The sequence below is a fragment of the Lonchura striata genome, chromosome 4A, assembly GCF_050655825.1.
Source record: "Lonchura striata isolate lonStrDom1 chromosome 4A, ASM5065582v1, whole genome shotgun sequence".
Taxonomy (NCBI): domain Eukaryota; kingdom Metazoa; phylum Chordata; class Aves; order Passeriformes; family Estrildidae; genus Lonchura; species Lonchura striata.
Genome location: NC_140742.1, coordinates 7,409,521 through 7,424,802, shown reverse-complemented (window position 1 = coordinate 7,424,802; position 15,282 = coordinate 7,409,521). Strand labels below are relative to the sequence as shown.

At 44.2% G+C, this 15,282-nt stretch overlaps 1 long non-coding RNA gene across 3 annotated transcripts in view; it reads right to left on the bottom strand.

Moving 5' to 3' along the window:
• Positions 1 to 299: 299 nt before the first annotated feature.
• The window catches only part of LOC146763274 (uncharacterized), a 61,263-nt gene continuing 46,280 nt past the window's right edge, over positions 300 to 15,282 (bottom strand). For all 3 annotated transcript variants that reach the window (XR_014952438.1, XR_014952439.1, XR_014952440.1), the window contains one exon: positions 300 to 14,896. This is a non-coding gene — a long non-coding RNA (uncharacterized LOC146763274). The remainder of the gene's footprint in view (positions 14,897 to 15,282) is intronic.

Genomic DNA, 15,282 nt, shown 5'->3' with positions numbered 1-15,282 from the left:
CTCTTTGGCACAGGTGAGAGCTGGAGTGCAGCCAGCTTGAACCCCCTGGGCAGATGGGCAGGGCTGGGCTGGGGTAACCTCAACTGCTGAGGCACCCACAGCTGCTGGGAGGATGAAGTCTTTTTCAGATGAGAGGGGAAACCTTATTGGCACAATAGCACAATTAGAATAACTTGATTAGAAGAAATGCAAACGAGCTGTTAGGTTTACTTTGTCTCCTTGTAATGTGATTCATCTTGTATTACCTGTGCAGGAAGGGGGAGAAGATAGATGAAATCAGTACAGAAAAGCCTCCTGTGTCATGAAATAACATATTTATTAAAGTAACAAACATAATCATCACCAGCCCAACTGCTGCAGCTTTCCTTTATGGAATTGTCTGCCTTGTCTGATGTCTAAACAGGTTTGTGGCCACGGCATTCAAAACCACTTTTCCCATCATTTCTCCTCAAAGTGATGAAGTGGATGCTCCAGACTTGTCCCCAACTGCCCCCAAAGGACCTCTCCTCCACTTCCATAAGATGTGCAAACCATCAACTTTGATCATTGTACTTCTCCTTTGGGACTGGGTGAAACCAGATTATGGAGTCATAAGGTGTCACCAGGAGACTTCACAGTGTGGAAGACACCACTCTGCTTCCTGAGGAAACAAGTCGTAAAATGAGTGGGAAAGCACAGAGCAGTGAGATGGTCATGGCATGGGAGAAGAAGAAAAGTCAAGAGCAAGGAAATACCTGGGAAAGGACCAAAGAAATGCTGTGGTGGGAGAGAGGTGGAAGCCCTGCTAGCACCTCACTACTTATCTAGTACAGGGTATGCAAATGAGTGAAGGCATGGAGCAGTGGGGTGATGAGTAAACTAATTAGAAAATGAAGCTTGATTATTCATGGACTTGACATATCAGAGAGCAGCTAATCAAAGGAATAATACAAGTTTGCATATTCTTTGTGATGTGGGCATCAAAGTCTTCCTTCTTGTCATTATGGCATCACTGCTGCTCATTCCTAAAACCAAATACACTTGGTACAAGTGTAACATCTTACTCCGTAATAGGAGATGGGTCTTGGAAAGGCTGAGGTGTTCAAACGTGTTCTGTTTTTTCCAGCTATTAAACTGATCTTGCATTTATCTCTACTTATAGATCTTGCCCCCTTGAATACACACATTGCCCAAAGCTCTTTGGGTGTGTGGTAAACTGGGCAGCCTTTAAAAGCTTGAGCAAAGACCTCGATACTCAAGGGACCCAATTTACAATATAATTTCAAGATAATTTCAAAATAATCCCTTACAGTTTCATTTTGCTGTGGACTCAAGCTAAATAATCTTTCTCTAAATGCCACATAGCATTTAGGTGGACTTGGCAGGAGGTATTTGCACAGAACTTGCTGGGTGCAGGAAGCTTTCAGGAGTACCTCCTTCCCAACATATGGCATCAGAAACCTTCTGTCCAGGCTGTTCACTGCAGCAAATCTTGGAGCCAGACAAAAGGCAGACTAGCTTTCCAAGTTACAAGGCATCAGCAGAATTTCCATTTCACACATAGATCTTGGTCTTGTGAAAGGTTTTAAAGGAGGACCTGATGTGGGACTGACACCTGGCCATGTACCAAGTGTCTGGGCAACAGTTGGAGGGAGAATGAATGATACTGCCCCATCACCACTGATTCTTTCCCAGCATGAAACTGGCTGAGAAACCGCTGAAACATCAAATTCCCTTTTGATGAGGACAGCCTGGGACAACTCCAGGGAACAGGATCCATGGGGATGAAAGGGCTCTTTCAAGTATGCCTCTGAATCAGTGGGAAAAGTGAGAAGTTGGGATTGCTCCTGCCACTGTTTGCTTGTCTGGATAATTACAGTGATGGGTATATTAATACCATCTGGCATTAGATCCAAAGAGCAACCAGGCATTGATAGAGATTACTGGTGAGGTGTGTGAAGAACCCTTTTGGAGGTGCTTATGAGGAGATTAGGAGGAATTAGAAAGAGTGTGAGCCAACAAAACCCAGGGCTGCAGACCATATGGTCCAAGGGACACTTTGTGCCCACCCTCAATACATATCATGCAAAACTGGTGCATCTGACCTAGTTCAGTACAACACCTGCAGCATTTGCCTGATTAAGGTGGGTAAGAGACTAATGTAGAGTGGTTTTACACTGAAGAAAAAGGCTGTTAAAAGACTCATACAAATATTTGTTATAGCTTCCTAAAACCCAGGGGGAACACATGGCCCTGAAAGAACAGTGGGAAAAGACATAATATTACCTCACACTATCTCAATAGGTAGTCCTGTGAGGAGTGAAAACAGTGGGATTTGGTCCAAAGACATTCAAGACATTTGAAAGGTGAAATTTGCCCTTCACAGTGAATTATTCCAGGTTTTGAAATAGATTTGGTTAAATTGGTACCACCTTTTGTCTGGAGACTCTCAATCCTAGAGTAGTTAGTATCAATTTAACTTAATTTGGTGTCATTCTGTGTACAGACTGCATCTTGGATGCTGTATAAATATTTACTTGTTGAAATTGATGCTGAATTTGGGCAACACAACGTTGTGGAGTTAATCATGTGACAGAGGATTGGATGCAGGCACAAAAAATAAAATCTCAGGAGATCTTAAATTTCAGATTACTTCATGCAATTACCTAGTTTTTAAAATGAACAGGAGAATAAATGACGGGGAAGCAAAAATAATCTCAAGCATTACCAAATAATAATAATAAAAGAAGCTTTGAGGACAGCTTCTTCCAGCAGCAGGGCTGATGAATCTTCAGGGAGTGATCCCACAGTCCAATGAAACAAAGAAATGCTCATTTCACAGTGAGGTTTTGCAACAGCAGATTTAGCAGGAATAGCAAATAAATAATTCACAGTTTCTGAAGATGCAGAGACAAATTTTCTTTCTTTTACTTCAAATCTAGGTCTGCCAAGCTCCTAAAGGCTTACAGCAAGCATCCTCCTATAAAATAGAAAATGAGGGACAAAGCAGAAGTTTCACATTCCAGTTATGTGTAAAAAAACTCCTAAAAAAGAAAAAGCTCCCTTTCCTCCATGCCCCACCCCCCACACACACTGCTGCCGTGAGTCCACAGGGAGACAGAGTATTTGTGTTATATTACACTGAAATTTCTGGAAAAGAAAACAAAAATACAATTAAACATTTAAAATCTCTCACAACAGAATTCAGCAGAAAATCCCCAGCTGGACTGGATGTAAATTACAGATTATTGAGCGCAGCAATTTGTTGTGGTTTCCAAAAAACACTCAGGGTTCATAGCATTACAGCACTTTGCAAAAACTCACAGAAAACTCACAGAATTTATACCTCCTGATCCTTAATTCTACCACCTTGGCCGGGGCCAGCCCTGGGCACCCTGGGCCAGCCCTGTTTGCATCACTGCAGTACCAGGCTGCCCTTGGAATTCCCTCTTTGTGGAGATGCTGCCAGTCCTGCATATGCCTGAGCTGTCACCTCACTGGATCAAAATAGTAGCAGCTATTTTAATCTGCTTCTGGAATACATCTGAAGAAATTCCTTGCAATCCCTTCCTTCTGCTCCCAGCTGACACAGCCACATGGCAGGCAGTGCATGTGCAGATCACGTCTGGCCAGAGGCTTCCTCCTTGCCTTGGGCAGGAGCTGGGAGTGGGGTACCCACTCCATGCTGTGAGCAACCCCTGTTGTAAATGCAGGTGAACCTGGTGGGAAGAAATGCTGATGTCTGACTCCAGTTCAGAAGGCTGAATGATTTCTTTATTATAACTATACTATAATACATTAATATACTATTTAAAGGAGATACTAAAACTACAAACCTACCTTTTCTAACTACCATATCTAACTAACTCACAACTCCTGGCCCTCTCGTAAGAGTCCAGCCCCAGGTGGGTTGGATTGGCCATCAGGCTCAAACAATCCTCACCAGAATCCAATCAAGCAATCACCCTAGGTAAACAATTCTCAAACACATTCCACATAAGAAAAACAAGGAGCAGAAATAGAAATAGTTTTCTCTTTCTTTCTTCAGTGCTCCTCTATCAAAAATCCTAAAAGAGAGAAGAATGTGCCTTCCACACCACCCCACCCACCGAGGGCTGAGCAGCATGGGCTGCTCCATCCTGGTCTCAGCCTCCTGCTCAGAGCTTTGGGAATGCTGAATCCATGGAAAGGATGGCTGGGACCAGCAGCAGGCTCACCACAGCCTCAAAATCCCCTCACCCATCTGATGCCAGTGTGTGTTTTTCATGCTCCAGGCTGAGGGCTGCACAGTCAAACACTTGCTATGGGTACTACAGCATCTAGTCTGACACTGCTTAAATCAGAGAAGCCAGCAGATGACCTTCCTTGGTGTCTTGAACCTTTGCTAACTGCTCATTGATATAATCAGAAATTAAGTAGGCAGAGGAGAGGGGGTCAATGCTTTGTTTCCTGCCCTCTCACAGGGATGGGGTCCACTGCTGTTACTCACAGATGTGCACTAGGTTACTGTGCGAGAATTACCTGTCCAAAAATATTGAGATGAAATTATTATAATGTATTTTCCTGCTCATCTTTCCCTATTAAAGATATACAACATGTAATTCTGGCCTTGCACACTAAGGGGTGGAGGACAGCACCTCTCAGCATGAGAATTTAGGAGATTCTCTACAAGAATATGTGTCCTCCTATTGCACAGAGCTCTTATGGACCTGCCTAAGTCCCAAGCGATATAACAGTTTTCCAAGAGCTCCCTCTAACTCTGAATTTTTGAGAGACTTAGGATAATTAATCTGGCTGTGACACTATGCAGAACACTGTAACAACCAGAAGACAAATAGCTTGTAAAAAATATTATTTTCTTTCATGCAAAGAATCAAACTTTAAATGATTCCATCTGTCACCTTCATCTGTACCCTGTTTCATTGGCTGGATTTTGCTCATTAAGATAAATTTCAAGCCAGCAGATCATTTTTACCTTCAGGGCTTTGATGAAATGTAGTGTTTGGGACTTCCTCCCCTCCTCCATTTTTGACAGGTTTGAGAGAGGAATAAGTGTTTCTCTCTTATGATGCTTTGCAATTGTAGGGAATGGCTTTGACCTTCCAAAAGGGAAGCATACAATAGTCAAACTCGTCCTGCTTTCCCCATGGGACTAGGAGCTGGCCAAACCCTCCCAATAAAAGTTTCCCACTCGACCTTGCATAATAAAACCCTCTTTTCTTTATTACTCTGGCTCCTCAAAGCTTTCTTAGCAAACCTCTAGCCCTTTCAAAAGGTGAGCTGAAGATCTTCCATGTTATGCAAATGGTTCAAATATCTTTGTTTCTCCCCTGAAAAGACAAAAAAAGCAATTTGTTGGATTCCTTACCTCATAACCAAACACAACTGTACACTGTGCACTCTGTGTGTTACAGCTCCCTGTGCTTTCAGTCCCAATGACTTATTTTACTGTAAGTGTTAATTATACATTGGAATGGTTTCATGAGGGATGTGATAAATCATCTGCCACTTAAAGTCTTTAAATCAAGGCTGGGTGTTTTCAGTGGGGTCCTGCTCTGTGCCTGGAGCACACAGAGGCTCCCAGTGCATTTACAGAAGGGTAGATAATGACATGGTCATGGTCAGCCCTGGTATTGAGGAATTAGGGGATGGGCGGGATGGCCTTTGTCATGCAGGATGTAAGATTAGTTGGACTTAATGGTCTGTTTTGGCCTTTAAATCTATGAATAGGGAAAAGGAAAGAGGAAAAAGAAAACAAAAAAGAACAAAAGTCCCTATTATAGCAAGCATGTTTCTGCCTTCTGAAAGCAGAGCCAGGGGGGCTGCAGGCAGCTGGGTCTAGAAATGAGTGCTGGGCACTCCTTTGCACTGCCCCTGCTCCCAGAGCTCCCCAAGCTCTCCTAAACTCCCCAAACAGGTCCTGGCAAGCAAAGCCAGGAGCCCAAGCCCACTGGGATTTGCTGACGTGTTTCAGAAAACAACAGACATGAACACACACACACAATGCTCAAATGATTTTCAATTTCTTTCCCCCCTTGAGGTCATTTTAGGTGTTCCAGAACTAGAAATCTAATGCTTTTTCTATTTCTAAATTAAGCTAATTAAAATTTTAATCTGGTGGACATTATCTTATTGCATAATTAGAAGAGCTTATATTGCAGTGGTTTAGTTAGTACCAATCCTTTTTGCTTTAAATTGTGTTTCATTAATTGAACAGGGCTTAGATAGGTGCTTATAAGGTCCTAAGCCAACTATCTGTTCTTAACAAAATACTCAATTCTCCCTTTCAGCTGTACCTGCTCTGAGCCTGCAAGTTTTATGCTATAATAATTTTCCTTTAGTGAAGGGTGGGTTATTACACCCATGATCCACATGGGAATTTCAGGAACTATAGGCTGTCACAGACACCATTGTAGACTGACTTCACAGAGCAAACACAAAGGATCCTTGCTGGAAAATGGCAAATCCAAACCTACCCACTGACTTGCTGATATCATCTGCTTAACCATAGGTTATTGCATAATCAATTACTCCCAGTTCACTATTAAGTCCCAAAGAATTTTTCTATGGACTAGACTGGTATTACTCTGCCATATATTTGAAAGAGACTACTGTTAATTAATTTAGCTCATCTGCATACCTAAAGTTCAGCTAAGCCCTCTATTGTGTTACCTGCTATCATTTCAGACACGTAGGACTTCCAAACTCCTGTAGAAATAGAAAGGGATTAAACTCATCTATAGAGATATAAAACAATTTGAGAAGTTGCTTTTCCACACTTTCCACAGGGCCCTGTGCAGAGTGGGACCTGGGATCTGGCAGAACCTTTCCTGCTGGTTCTCCATCCCACCAGGGCTCAACTTCCCTCTAGTGCTTTCCAAAGGCACTGAATTTCCTGAAAGTGTAAATAACACACTAAACCACAATTTATCTACTCCTGGGGCTAAGGCACCTGAACCAGTGAATGTAAATCACTTGGAATATTTATGATGTACTGACACATTTCCATTCTAAAATAGGAGTCCGACACACACAAATCCTCATAAATGCTTCTCTGGATCCATCCCCATCCCATTCACCCCAGACACGGTCACCAAATCTGCACAGGAACCTCCACAATGCCTGAGGCTGATGTGGATGGGCTGACGGTTCTGCTTCTACCACAACAAATAAGTAAATAATTACATTAATAATGAGCCAGACCTTCCAGCTGGCCAAGTCACAGAAGCCAGGGCACTTTTGCTAAACAATTTCAGATTTTAAAAAAACAAGCAACCTTCTGTCAAAACTAAATAGCTCCATGCAGCAGAAATCCCTTGGATAAAAGCTACTATTTCTCCATAAGGAAAGCAGGAAGCAATTCAGTATAAAAATTCTTGGGGCTTTTTTTCTGGTTGTTTTTTTTTTTTCTTCAAAACACACACAAAAACTCTCAGGAGAAGATTTCAAAACACTGATTATTCCTCAGGTAGCAGCTTCTTCTGAAAAGATGGAGAGTTTTAGTAAAAAAATTGCATCCGAGGTTTAAAAAAAAAAACAAAAAAAAACCAATTTCATTAGGCTCCATTGTCAGCTCCCCTTATGAGCTGCTTTGGGATTAAGGGGTTGGCAGCAGCTAGCAGGGAATCTGTGGATCTGTGGGATGTGGAGCTCTCAGCATGGCAGTGGCTGGGCACAGCATGCCCAGAGCAAACCTGCAGCTCCCAGCACTGGCTCAGGGTGGGGAAATCCCCCGGAGCTGCCTCTCACAAAGCTGAGCTCAAACATTCTCCTGCTCCTGCAGGTCCTGTTTGGAAATCAGCACCAAGTTTCTCCACAGTTGCAAAACAGACAGTGCTTAAGCAGAATCCATTTCCTAACCAATAACTCATTTCCAGAGCAGTCAGTGACTCTGCCCAAGGTGAGTCCCAGCAGCCCTCTCTGCATTTAATTTGCACACTGGGTTTTGTTCAGGATGCAGTCCCTGCATCGCCACCTCTCCAACACTGGCATTTTCCAGGCTGACAGCCAAAGGGGTGCTCTAGGCAGACATTCCTGCAGACAGAAAGCTAAAGCTGGTTTGCTTTACATTTGCTCCAAGAGGGGCAGGATGAAGAACAATGGTTTGCATCCAGGCAAAATATCTGAGCTCATCACTCAGACAGAGTTTGCTTGCAATGAGCATTCCACTATGCTCGAGGCGGGGAATGGGAATGGCTTCTGCTGACCAGACCCTCTACCTCCCTGCCCCCTCTACCTCTAGAGTTGTGTCTCTCACTTAGGTGATGTCAAAACTCAAGGTGTATTTGCTGTGAAGACAAGGGTTCACACCCCATTGTGTCACCCTTCTTGAATTCCCTCTCAGGGATCCTGAAGAATGGGACCACAGCAATGTTGATGGGAAGAGCCTCTCATCCAGCCTCCTCCTCAAAACAGGGTTATCACCAGCACTAAAAAAGCTTGGCCATGGCTTTATCTAGCCAGAACATGAAAACCTTCCAGGCTGTAGGGGCCACAACTCCACTGGATGACCATGCATCTGCTTCACAGAGAAGTTTTCCTGATCTCCAGTTTGAGTCTCCCAAGCTGCTGTTGCCCCTTGTAACATCATTTGCCTTTACCAATGAGAGTTTGGCTCTGTCATTTCTGCAGGTAGCTGTAGGTTGCCATGAGCTCACTTCTTCACCAACCCAAACTAGCCCAAGGCACATCAGCCAGAACCTTGAAGGGCATCCCAAGCCCCAGAAATCTCCCTCCTCTGCAGTTTCTTCAGTCAGACGGGGATCAGCCAGTTCTGGTAGCAGAAGTCTAGGTCTTGGTCTGTACGTCACAAAATACATCCCAGTCCCTTCAACCCAGCCAAGCAAAGCCTGCTCAGGACACCACTGAGGGGGGCACAAAGTTCTCCCACACATATTCTCCAACAGCAGTGCTGAGGCACACATGCTAAGCAGGCAGAAAAGAGAAACAGTTCAGTTATTGTTTGTCCTGCTCATTGAGTTATCTGAAATCTGCAGCTTGGGCAGGCATTAAAGCATCTACAGCCTCAGTGGTTCAGTAGATGCCCACTATTTGGTGGCCTCCAGCTATGTCCTAAAGCCTTCTTGGTCTCCAGCCTGACTAAAGCCCGCCCTTTCCACTTAACTTCCTAGTTTACATGGCAAAACAGCTTCCCAAAATATCCCTGTGGCACACCAAACAATCTTGCTGTCAGGACTCAAATTTCAGTGTGATTGGTAATAAGTGCACCAGGCATCAGAACTAAGTTATTAAAATATCTTTCATGATGAACAATGTAAAATAAATGTGGATAAATTGTATTATTCTGGGTCATTTAATTTTAAGTGCAGCAGCCTCTGTATTTTTTTGCCACTTAAAAGATATGCAGCATGAAACAGCACAAATAAATACAGATGTAGAGAACATTAGATACACTTTGTAAGAGCAAATTATGCACATTCACATTTCATTCTACTTAGATCAAAATTAGATGGTTTTCCTCCATTATCTCAGTGGATACACTAAAAGTCAGTGATTTATGAAAGAAACCGGTGTGAATGCCATTATAATTGATTAACCTAAGAGACTGGTGACCTACTTATAGATATACAAATATGATTATAATTGTGCAGTAAGTAATTGAATGTTCTGCAGGACTTCTTTATAATGTGACTGTAATGCATAAAAACAAGAGGGATAAAAAAAACTTCAATGCTGTGCATGGTCTGAGATCCAGGAGAGAGGTGCTGAGTGCTTCCTGCTCTCTCCTGTCAAGGGAATTGGTGTTGGGATCCTGCAGAATCAACCCCCTCCTGAACAACAGCATTTCCCTGAAATAGCCTGTCCTGTGGACAAAAGGCTGCACTGTGCTTTGTGGCTAGGATAACTTCAGACCCCCTGAGCAAATCTCATTGTTTGGGAGATGCTGCACACAGACCCCTCCTGAGTCATCTCTACTGGAGCCCCCTTTCAAAGACCTTCTTTGAGCTAAGAAAATGGGACAGGCCAGAGGTCGTGGAGAAATAAAATGAAGTTATGGGTCCCTCTTTCTGAACCACCCCTTTGCAGCACTGCCTAGTGGGTCTGGGAGTCTGCCAAGCCTCAGGTCTCTGCCATGTGTGACTCCGAGTCCAGCACTGCTGCCGTGTCTGCTCATGGGTACGGGCACCCACTTGCCTGTGCTCCAGTCACAGGACACAGCAACAAGCAAGAGCATCTCCCTGCCTCCAGTGTTGTGCAATGCACATACAGAACAGGGGGCAACAGATGAAGACGGTCCCCAAGTGCTGGTAGCTCATGGGTTGAAGCCTAAAGACCTTCCTTAAACCATACAAGTGGGTGTAATCTGTAATCCCGGGCAGTGCTGCTTGCTAATTAAGTTTGCCAACATCTCGGCAGTGTGTATCCTGCTGGACAATGTGCCAGCATCACCCAGCCCACAGCTGCCTGGAGGCCTCATGGTATTATTATGTGTCACAGATTTTGCTGTATCTTTTGCTGCCAGTCACTTCTTCTGACTTAATTTTCCTGAACTCCTCTGCATGGACACGGGTGGCAGAGCTAACCTTTGACAATGACACACACCAGCTCTCTGCAGAACAATATTCCAGATTCCCAATTTGAATGACTAAATATACCAAAGCTCAGTGATGAATTATTTAAAATCTATCCAAATTTTGATGCTGCATACTGAGCTAGAGACTTGAATGCACCTCTGCAATTATGAGTCCCTCTGCCTACAGCTCCATCATGGAAAAGCATCCATTTAAATCCCCTGGGATAAATGATCTGTTACAATTCCCTGGACTGGAAACCCTGGAGATGATATGGGAGCCAGGAGTTGCTAGGATGGGATTGAGTTAATTAGCACTGTGTCTGAGGAGAGCCGTAACAGCATAATGAAACAAATAGAATAAAAGCAGTTTAAAGTGACTCCAGTGGATTGATGGGCACGCTGCTGACTGTGGAACAGTCGGATTGCACCCATGCGTGCATGGCTCTGCATTTGTCATGCATTGCTCACGCTGGGGGAGAGGGATGAAGAAGAGGGTGGGCCACTGCAGCTCTGCAAGAACTCTCTAGCATGATGTGTGTTAGGGGCAGAAAGGTGGAAACCATTGCTGGCAGCCCCTTGCTGCCACAGCACACCTGGCTCAGTGTCAGCCCTGCTTGTGAACAACCAAAGCCAGCACCCCCTAAATGCTCATGGAGGATGGGGTCAGGTCCAGCACACACAGAAGCCACAGTCAGGGATGCACTGTACAGCAGGAATACCTGGCTTCCCAAGGGTAACCTTGTACACAGCTCCTGCATCAGCTGTAGGTGTCCCACTGCTGTTGAGGGGTCCTGGCAGGGCTTGCAGGACTCCTCTCCCCTTGCATCCTGCCATGGCTTTGTCAAGCACTGCTGGCAATAGCTTTGCTATGCCCTGCAGCAGAGCAGTTTGTCCATGCAGAGCCCCAGACATTTAGAGCCCATCCCAGAGAAAAGTTTGTATCCCACCTCCGAAGGAGCTGCCTCTGAGCTCAGCATTCAAGTGGCTGGATATAGATGGCCATGTTTGATTTCTTCATCCATCCTTTCCAGTGCTGAGAGCTGCCAGGGGATGACTGACAGGTTCTGCTTTTTCAGTGTGTTTTGCATTCTTTTCAATATTCAGTTGTCTGGAAGAGGAATATGTTGGCCCCAGCAATGCTGCATTTGAGAGAGGTGCTGGCTTCTTCAGCATAAATTGTTCAGGGTATTTTTACAGTCAGCATAAAAATACTGACACTGCCGGTATGGATAGCTCTGTTATCATGCCTGGGGCCAATAAAGAAAGTGAAAGGAAAAAAAAGCCACAAGTTAAACCCCTGCTTTACAGCAATCACACTCTTCCTTTTAATTTTTAAACTTCTCAAATTCCAGCTTCCATTAAAATGAATTGGTAAAAGATAAACAGAACTGCCAAGCTGCACTGTTTTGAAAGAGAGAGATGACTCCCAGCTTGGCTAACTATTCTAACTGCCAAATATAATATACACTAAAATGATAAAGCATAACAATGCAAAAGATCACATACGATCTCTATCTCTACCACAGGGAACTGGAGCTGTGCCCAGCAGTGGTATCTAGTTCTAAGCATTGCCTATCTACTGAAACCTAGAGAGAACTGCTGGGGACAGGTAGCAGCTATTAGCTGAGCTACTGAAAGGATATCTGCAGCTTTGCTTAAAAAAGAGGAGCATAAATAAACCCAGTCTGTCTTTCTCTTCAGTCTAAGTCCTCACTGCTGTTGTAGAGGCATTTATGTTGAGGCTTTGCCCAGCCCATTATTGCCAAAGAGCCTGACCCACACAAACCACGTAGGAATTTCATTGCTCCAGCACCATGACATGTCCCTTTCTACAGAGCTGTTCCTCATTCCTACCAGCAGCAGCTGGGCCAAACCCTCACTTTCTGCTTGCCCCCTTCACATCAGTCCTCTCTTCCTTTCAGCTGCACTCCACAAATCCAAGTTAATGAGAGCAGTGGGGCCAAACAAATCTCTATGGGTAGTGCCTGTGCCACTCTCATCCCCCCACATATATCAGCTACTCTTCTTTCCTGAGCATTGCTTGGAGTAAAGACAGACCTGCAGTGGAATAATCCCAATTTCAAACCCATTGCAGAAATTACAAATGACTTGCTTCCAGCTGGATGCAAGGCTTACTCATTTCCCTCCAGCACTCAGGTGGCAAGTTTGCCACATGAATAATTGTGTGTCCAGAAAAGTGTTCCACTGGTAGGGTTATTAGCAGGAAAACAGAAATTCAGTTGGAAAGCATTAATAAACCTTAAAGACAACAGCTGTTATGGTGATTGATCCACTATCCAACTGTACACAACTCATACAGGATGAAGGAGCAGAGGTTGTGGGAAAGGAGGCAGGGTTGCTATAGAGGCCAGGGATAAAAATTGGTATTATCAGGTTCAAAAGATTTAAAAACTCCACACATCTTTTCCAAACATGACTCAAAATTAAATTTTAGTAGTTTGCAGCATTTGTTACTTAGAATGGTACTTACTTTCTTTTAATACACATGGGCAATGGAAGTATAAGAGTTTAGTGCATGACATAGAAATTTCTGTTTATTCCCCAGGATCAGCAGATGCTGCAGTGTGAAGACTGCAGATGCCCAAAGGAACACATCCAAATGTGCCCAGTGCACCCATCCCTCCTCCTGAGGGGAGTGATGAAATCACCAAGCTCCTTCAAGGGCTGAAAGAAGGATTAAGGAGATAACTGAATTGCTCATTGGAATGTCAGGAATTCCTGGCCCACTGTATCTGATCTGGTGCAGGGCTCTCCTGCTCACTAATAGCTGCACATTGGGAACATGACTCCTTTCTGCTTGTGTGCATCAGGAGTTTGTCCTTTGGCACTCACTGAAATCAATTTTTGGTCTGTCTGGATAAGGATGCTGGTAAGAAAAGGAGAAAGTGAACCTAAGGCGGCATGTTTGGAATGTAGGAACATGCTGTACTCTTCTGCAGCTCCCTCTGCCTTCCTGAAAATATCCTTTTCTGCAGGGATATCCCATCCATCCCAGCAGTATTGCCTTTGCAAGAGCTGAAAGGACAACCCATGGCATAGCAGAGACAGAGCAGTGGGAGTTCAGGTCCCTCCATGCAGGACCATCACTAGGGCTGAGGGCAGGCTGTGATCCACCCCAAAGTGCTCACATCATGGCATTACAGGTTGTGCCAACTGCACTATAGGGTGCTGAGCTCACTGCAGTATGTTTCCTTCCAAAAAGAAACAAAAACAAACACTTTCCAGTTTATTATTTCAGCTAATTAAATGAACCAACAGTATTTCATCCAAACCATTTTAGGAAAATAAGTGGAAAATGTTTGCAAAACCAAAGCAACCATTTTTCTCCTGCCAGGGCGGCAGATGCAAATATAAAGAGTAACATGTCCATACATCTCCAATCTCAACTTCTTATGAAACAAAATAAAAGCAATCTGGTTGTGAACTGATCCAAAGCAAATACAGTATTTCAGAACACGCCACATTTAGTTGGTGGGGCTGATTTATATGATGCAATTTAAGGACCAGTGTGCAAATATGGAGGGGAAGACTATTTCCCCTTCACACTTTCTTACCTCGCAGACATTGTTTTTGTTCTGCATGTAAGTGAGGAGCCCTTGGCCTCTGCAGCAGCTGCCTTTGAAGGATGAGCTCTGACAGGTTTCTATGGCACTTCCAAAAAGCTTTGTTTTACAAACCAGAGGTTCCTTTCGTCATACAGAATGTTTTGCCATTTATTATGTGATCTGTGAGATATCACACAGTGGTCTTCAAAATAAATACTGCCAAAAGCATCCCCTGCCCAACTTCAGTTAGCAGGCACTAACTCTATTCCCAATTCACAGCTGGACAATGAGGCAGGAAGAAGGCAGCAGGAGGCTCCCTAGGGAAGTGGTGGAGTCATCAGCCCTGTAAGTGGCTCAAAAATGAGTGGATGTGGCACTTCACAGTACAGTTTAGTGGAATGGTGGCATTTACTTGAAGGCTGGACTTGATGAACTTGGAGGTCTTTTCCTACCTTAATGATTCCATGGTTCTGTGAGCTTCCTCAGGACAGCTCCATGCACTGAACGTCGGTGCTGGCCGTGCTGCAGCCAGCGGCCACCGCCGAGCCTGGGATGGCAGCCTGGGATTGCCCCATGCTGTACAGTCTCCTCTGTCACACATCATCTGAGAGGCAAACAGCTCATTGTGTCGGACATTTCCACAACTCTTTTTCTGAGGAAGTGCTGCTCCAGCCATCATCTCTGTTCTGTTTTTAGATTTCATGGTCAGTTTCCAAGATTTAGTGGCTTTTCAGCAGGCAGAAGAGCATCTCGGTTGTGTGGCACTGCAGTCCTACTTAGAGGTAATTGACGAAGTAAATCAGAAACAGGGGGAGATCTAGACCAAAAAAAAAAATGGAAATCACATGTTTTAAAAGTGAAATTTAAAATGAAATAAAAAGGAGGAGAAACAAATACCACCAGGATAATTGTCATTTTCATTAAGGACATCACTAAAGGATTTCCAAAATGAGTCCAGTCCTAGTTTTCAGTTTGCATCCATCCTTGGTCCATCATTTTGCAATGAACCTAGACATCCATTTGTTAGGGACCTGCAGGCTTTCTGAATGCCATCCTACATGGGCTGCAATCAGGAAGGATGTCAAGTGATGGTTGCTGCTGCTGCCTTGAACAGAAGTGCTCCTGAGTCCTTCCCCAGCTCGACCCCATCCCACTCCCTGTTCTCTGGAAGCAGTAGCCTGTTCTGCTTCAGACAAAACTCTG